Source organism: Adiantum capillus-veneris, chromosome 22, assembly GCF_014529385.1.
Source record: "Adiantum capillus-veneris isolate H3 chromosome 22, ASM1452938v2, whole genome shotgun sequence".
In the NCBI taxonomy this organism is placed as follows: domain Eukaryota; kingdom Viridiplantae; phylum Streptophyta; class Polypodiopsida; order Polypodiales; family Pteridaceae; genus Adiantum; species Adiantum capillus-veneris.
The window spans coordinates 54,497,681-54,504,704 of record NC_140952.1 but is presented as its reverse complement, the minus strand read 5'-3'; positions in this window follow the sequence as shown (position 1 = coordinate 54,504,704).

The window sequence follows — 7,024 nt, the reverse complement described above, 5'->3', positions numbered from 1 at the left end:
ACCATCAACCTGTCAACCTCTTTCCCCGATTTCCAAGCGCACACACACACGGCTAGACTATTGACACACACACACACACACTAAAAGCATAGAATTGACAGAGACAAGTTGTAGAAGGTGTAAGAGCATGGAGGAGAAGATGTAGACTTAATTAAGGAGTACACAGAGAACACAGAATAACTTAAGAGATGGGATATGGAAAATTCATAGCATCTACACAAGAAAGGGCTAAAACTCTCTTGTGGAGTTGGTATTTGACATTTGCTTTATTATTGGTGCCAAAATTAGAGGCCCCTCTTTTACACTTTAGTTCCACTTAAGTAATGAGTGGTACACACTAGTTATTGCATGACCCTCTTAAGATGGGTTCTCAGCAAGGCACACCAATTCAAAGAAGGTGATTATGTTATGCTTCGCATTGGAAAACAAAAGATCAAAAGTGTTGATACTAATGTTTTTGTTAAACTTGCTCCTTGTTTTTATGGACCTTGCAAAATTTCTGTTGTGATTAATGATGTTTCATTTTTTTTAGACCTACTTTCACATTGGCACATTCACAATGCTTTCCACATTAGTCTTTTAAGACCTTTCTAAGGACCCCTACCTACACATCACATTTATGAGGATCCACCTTTACTTGTGGACCAAGAAGAACAACTAAACCTTGCACAATAGTTGATCACAAGACAACCACCACATACACTGGCACGATTATAACCTCTATCTTTTGACCTTCAAAGGCCACCCTCGAGAGGATGCCAAATGGATGCTGAATTTTTTTTCATAACTTCCAGACCTTCTCCACACTTTCCATCACTCACGGTCCAGTTGATTCTTTAGTGAGCAACTGAGGACAGTTGTTATCCCTGGTGGGAGGGATGTTATGAGACTGGACACCCTCCTATTGCATGTGGTTAACTGCAATTGGGATAGCTAGCTTAATGTTTAATTATGTGTTGTCTATTTGAATTTTACTAACAGTGAGTCCATGATGGCTTGTTGATTGCAACTCTGGGAATTGATGAGGAGGCACCAACAAATAATAATTCTCTGTCATTTTATCCTAGCACAGTATTTTAGAAATAAGCCACTATGGCTCCTTGTAAATAGAACAATGAGGACCTACCCTAAGAGGGTCATGCAATAAGTAGTATGTACCACTCATTACTTAAGTGGAACTAAAGTGTAAAAGAGGGACCTCTAATTTTGGCACCAATAATAAATCAAATATCAAATACCAACTCCACAAAAGAGGTGCCAAGGAGTTTGGGGCTATGATTTTAGGCCTTTCTTGTGTAGATGCTCTCAATTTTCCATATCCCTTGTCTTAAGCTATTTTGTTTCTCTGTGTACTCCTTAATTAAGTCTACATCTTCTCTTCCATGCTCTTACACCTTCTTAAAGCTTGTCTCTGTCAATTCTATGCTTTTGTTTTGTGTGTGTGTGTGTGTGTGTGTGTGTGTGTGTGTCATAGTCTAGGTGTGTGTGTGTGTGCTTGGAAATTGGGAAAAGAGGTTGATGGTGATGTTTGTGAGCATGTGTTGAATTGTTTTAAGCAACCGGTCTCCCCCAGATTCCCCAACAAAGAGAGGCCCTGCTCACAAGCCAGACAGAGCTAGAGATGGTGCCACTTCACCTGCGGCGTGGCCTGCACGCAAAGGAACATGAAAACATCTTTTTTTTGCTTCCAATCTCGGTATCCCCTTCCTGTGACCAAACCTGTAGCATGCCACACTATCGGACCCCTCTGACCGCATGTTCTACTAGAGAGAGAGAGAGAGAGAGAGAGAGAGAGAGAGAGAGAGAGAGAGAGAGAGAGAGAGAGAGAGAGAGAGATCTGTTGCAGCAAGACAAGCACAGAGGGAGACTTTAACTTTGCAAACAACAATGCCAAGAGGCAAGAGCGCCACACACACACACACACACACACACACACACACACACACACACACACAATGAGAGAGAGAGAGAGAGAGAGAGGTAGGTCTTCCGCCTAGCAGCAAGGGACGTATGTCAAAAGAGGGGGGAGAAAGAGAGAGAGAGAGAGAGAGAGAGAGACTTTCTGTTTTCAATCTAAACTCTACCTTCTCCTTTTCCTTTTCTCGTGCCCAAAGCGATCTCTCCAATTCCCTCTAACAAAACTTTTGTTCAACTTACCTATTTACTTACTTATTCACTCTACACTCTTTAAATATCTAGAATCTAGATAGATTCCTTCCCCGTTTGCTAGTTTCCCAAAGAAAACGACATCCCATTGTCCCTTGCACGCTCCCTCTCGCTTCGTCTGCTCTCTCTCTCTCTCTCTCTCTCTCTCTCTCTCTCTCTCTCTCTCTCTCTCTTGCCAATAATGATTGCGCTCTCTCTTTGTGTTCCACCATCTCCCCTAACAACATTTCGGTGACGCATGCAAATAGCAAAGAGAAACCCTCTAGATGTTCGAAGGGAGGGTCGAGAGCCTCCTCTGTCTTCTCGCACCCTCTTTCCTGTTTTGCGCTCACATGCACGTGCATTACCACCTCCCTCTCTGCAGAGTTCCCTCCCCCCTTCCTCTCTTATTTTCGTCTTCGCCTCCCTACTCCTGCATGCATCCAGTTTGCACACACACACAGAGGCTTGGTGCCGTGCATTCAACTATGTGTGTGTGTGTGTGTGTGTGTGTGTGTGTGTGTGTGTGTGTGTGTGTGTGTGTGTGTGTGTGTGTGTGTGTGTGTGTGTGTGTGAGAGAGAGAGAGAGAGAGAGAGAGAGAGAGAGAGAGAGAGAGTGCGACCAAACCAAGCAAGAGAGAGAGAGAGAGAGAGACACACACAGAGAGAGAGAGAGAGAGAGAGAGAGAGAGAACTCAAAGAAGCAAGACATCTTTTCTCCTGGCCTCCCCACCCCTTCCCGATCCAGATTCCAACCCTTGCTCGACACATCACAGATCATTGTGGCTCTTGCGCTCCCTTGCAGCTGCACACACAAAAAAATGTCTCTCTTCTCGAATCGCGACACATGGCATCTTCCACAAATTAGAGGGATATTTTGGGAATTTCCACAAATTAAGGGGATATTTTGGTAGTTTTCACAAGGAAATACACCTGCCACGATGCCATCCATAGAGAATTTTGGGAATTTTTGAAATTTGATGGGTATTTTGGAATTTCCATAAATTAGAGGGGTATTTTGGCAATTTTCCCAAGAAAATACACCTGCCACAAAGCCATCCATTTTCACTTTGATTATCTCCATTGTTTCCATGCAAAAGAGGGATATTTTGGTAATTTCCCCAAGAAAATACACCTGCCATGATGCCATCCATAAGATTATTTGGGAATTTTTGAAATTTGAGGGGTATTTTGGGAATTTCCATAAATTAGAGGGGTATTTGTCGATGCCATCCATTTTCACTTTGATCAAAAGTGGGGTATGTCCACTGACTCCATGCACAAAAACGTTTGTACTATGGACTTATATGTCATTCATTCAAACACATTTTTTTCCTATAACCTAGTAAAGTTTGATCGTGTAAATAAGAAATGAGCAAAAAGTAACTTTATAATTTATATCAAAGCATTTAGTCTATGAATTGTAAACTATGCTTCAAGAGTTGAGAGAAAATAAATATAACTTGTAAGTATTTTATTCTTTTTATCCCCTTTATCAAACTCCTACTTGAAGATTAGCAAAGAATTAAATATAGCTTGTAAGTTTTCTATTATTTTTATCCCCTTTATCAAACTTCTACTTGAAGATTAGCAATGGTCCGTATCAAGTACGCTTTCGCCACTAAGCAAGAGTGTGTCCTACTGGAAATTGGATCTGGATCAGGCCTATGGTAGGATCATGTGGTCATTTATCAAAGATGTCATGAAGTCACTAGGCTTTCATGGGCCTTGGATGTGCCGACTGGTCATCACTCTTTGTGGTGGTAGCCAATCGGAGCTCCTCTTCAATGAAAGGATTGTGGGGGCCTTCAAGGCTGCCCGCTTGCCCCTCTAATGTTTGCCATTAGATCCCATATTTTAGTAACACTACTCAAAGACAATGCGGCTAAAGGGGGGATTCAAGGACCAACTCTACCTAAAAACAACCAACTTCTAGCTAATCTCTTTGCGAATGAATCCCTGCTTTTTCTCAAAGCATGCCCTCAAGTCATTAGGAAGGCCCTTGAAATTGTGCAAAACATTTGCCTTAGCATCAGGGTCAAAGTGTAAGTCGAGATTGATCTCTCTCTTTGAAAATGACTTAAATTCAATCCATCAATGTGGACACGGGAGATTGTAACTAAAGGGAGCATTTTTTGGCACCTGGGAACCCCTTTGGGTGTAGATGTAACCCACAAGCAAAGATTATTATGGGTGATGGAGAAAGTGAAGAGCAAAATGCGAAGGTGGGAGTATGTGATCCTCCCATTTTTTAGCAGAATAAAAGTTATCAATTTCTTCTTACTCCCTTCTAGAGCCTTCAATGGGCCATTGTTTAAGCTGGCTAGATGCAATTGGAAAGAGTTCTTGAAACCAGTTAAGAGATTCCTGTGGAAGAAAAATACTAAAGACTCGACGCCCTAATAGTGGGCTAAATGGGAGACTATTGCCAGACCTGTGGAGCAAGACGGTCTCAGGATTCTTAACCCTAGCATTCATGCGGAAGCCCACTGCACCAAGCTTGTGGTTGCGCTCGCAAAACAGGACTAGGCTTGGGCTATTATGGTTCAGGCTATGATGGATAACTCTAAGGTATGCTCAGAAGGTGGTCAATGGAAAGGGCTTGACAAGCATGACAAGCTGCTTGTCCCTCATTGGGCCATCCTTAAACTTGGGGTATGATGGGTGAACTCGCTCAAAAATGCAACAAGGCAATGGAGTCCTTGGAATGGGAGGAGTTGTCTACGTACTTTCAGAATACCATAACTCACTGGTCCCCTTGGCTCTCCAAGGCTAGAAGCATCTTGCTGACCCCTTTTTGGACAGAAGTTGCTAGGAAAATTAATAACAAAGGTACCAAACGTCTTGGCCAACTTTGGGATTAAAACAATAATTGGAAAGGCATGGACGAGCTCGCTCTCCAATATAACCTAAATGGAAAAAGAAGGGTCACTAATTAGCAGAGCTCTAGAACAGGTTAACAAGTGGTGTTTTCTAAACTATTGTGCGCTCCTTGCCGCACTGTCGAAGCAAGGGACTTGCCTAACATTGTGTGCAAGCCACAGACGGCTCCAAGCACACAACTAGCTTAACTAGTAAGCTCAAAAGAGGGCAATGGTGTGTCACTCACCGCTCTATGCTCCTGCCGTGGAGGATTCCTCGCCGCGAAGAAGAAGGAGACGCCACTACGTCGCGCTCAACCGCTTCACCGCCGTCGTGCCGCCGCAATGCTCGATCACACACACACACACACACACTCTCTCTCTCTCTCTCTCTCTCTCTCTCTCTCTCTCTCTCTCAAGTGTACACACACACACTAGTACACAAGGAGATGGAGAAGGAGATGGAGCAAGAGCACCTTTCTTGCATTGCACAAATGAGAGAATACTACATTTTAGGTTTAGAATGACTTTTATATGGGCTTGCCCCATTCACACTTGGGCGCCCATGCTTAGCCAACTAATCCCTTGAATGTCCCAGTTAGAGTGCACCTCTCATCGGCGATTACTCTTACCCTTTTCCTATTGGACCGACAAGCCCGGTACCTGACTCTACCAAATACATAATACACGTCCGTCGTAGGTGATGGGGTGTCCGTGAGCCGTGAGGGTTAACAACTGTGAATCCAAGTTCGAGTGGAAATGTTGGCAGTGGCCTCAGAACAAACACTTCCTTAAACCTCAAACCAAGGAAGTGTATTGTATGCTAATGTATTCAAAGGTTTGGTTCTCTCCGCTTAATAAGCAGTGGGGAAAGCAATGGCCAGAGTCAAGATGGGAGTTAGTTGTGAGGAATATCTGGCACCCGCCATGGCCACATAAGATGAAGGTATATGTGTGGAAGGTTATTTGGGAAGCCATGCCGACTGGGGTGAAGGTGTTCACTAGGGGAATTGGTTCGAATAGATATCCACAATGTAGATCATCTAGCAAAGACTTCACTCACCTTTTCAAGGAGTGCACGACGATTTGTGGCCTAGCTAGAAAAATTTGCAAATGGGTGCAAAAAACCTAGAAAATAGGATTCTTGAAGAATGACCTTTTCTTGGGAGGGAAGGTGTTTAAGAGTCAAGCACTACTGATCGCCATGCAAATTATGAAATATTGCTATTTTTGTCATGTTTGGAAGGCAAGGAACAATTGGATATTCAAGAGCACATTGAAAACAACTAAGTTTACGAAGATAATTCAAGAAAGTAAGGAGGCAATCATCACCATCAGGAAATATATAAACTTTGATGAGTGGAACAAGGCTTTTAGGGACCGTTATGACTGACTCTCTTGCATAAACATATGAGCTAATCTCTTGCCATGGGGTGGCTCTCCTATCCGCCAATGTAATTATGGTCATGGTTCGACACGGGCATGACAAGAACTTGTAAGTTTTTGCTAAAATTAGCTTCAACTTTCTATTTCCAAAAAAGTATTGTTACTGTACATTAACAAAAGGCCTTGAACAAATTTTTATTTATTTTTGACCCGCAATATGTGGGTGATTATATTAGCAGAACCAAAAATTACATGAACTTTTGTGCTCATCACGAGCCACAAAAGCTTACAGCAGTAAGCACCATACAAACTAGAGCAAATATACCACAAGGTTGCCACTACCCCTGCATGGACTGTCACTCCATAACAAGGACATCCTTAAGATACATCAACTTGGGATAGACCATAAGCCACAGACAAACAACCATTCATACATCAGCTGATTAGGGTGCCACCCTCTTGAGCAATACATAATAAAGCCATACAGGAATGGGGCGGGGTCCATAGTCCCCATCACCCATGGGAATCACCGAGAAGCCACTGCTGAGGAGCAGAATCCACCAGATGCCGCCAAGACTCAGCACAAACAAGCACAAAAAAGAAGAAACACGACCATCGTTCACCAAACATCC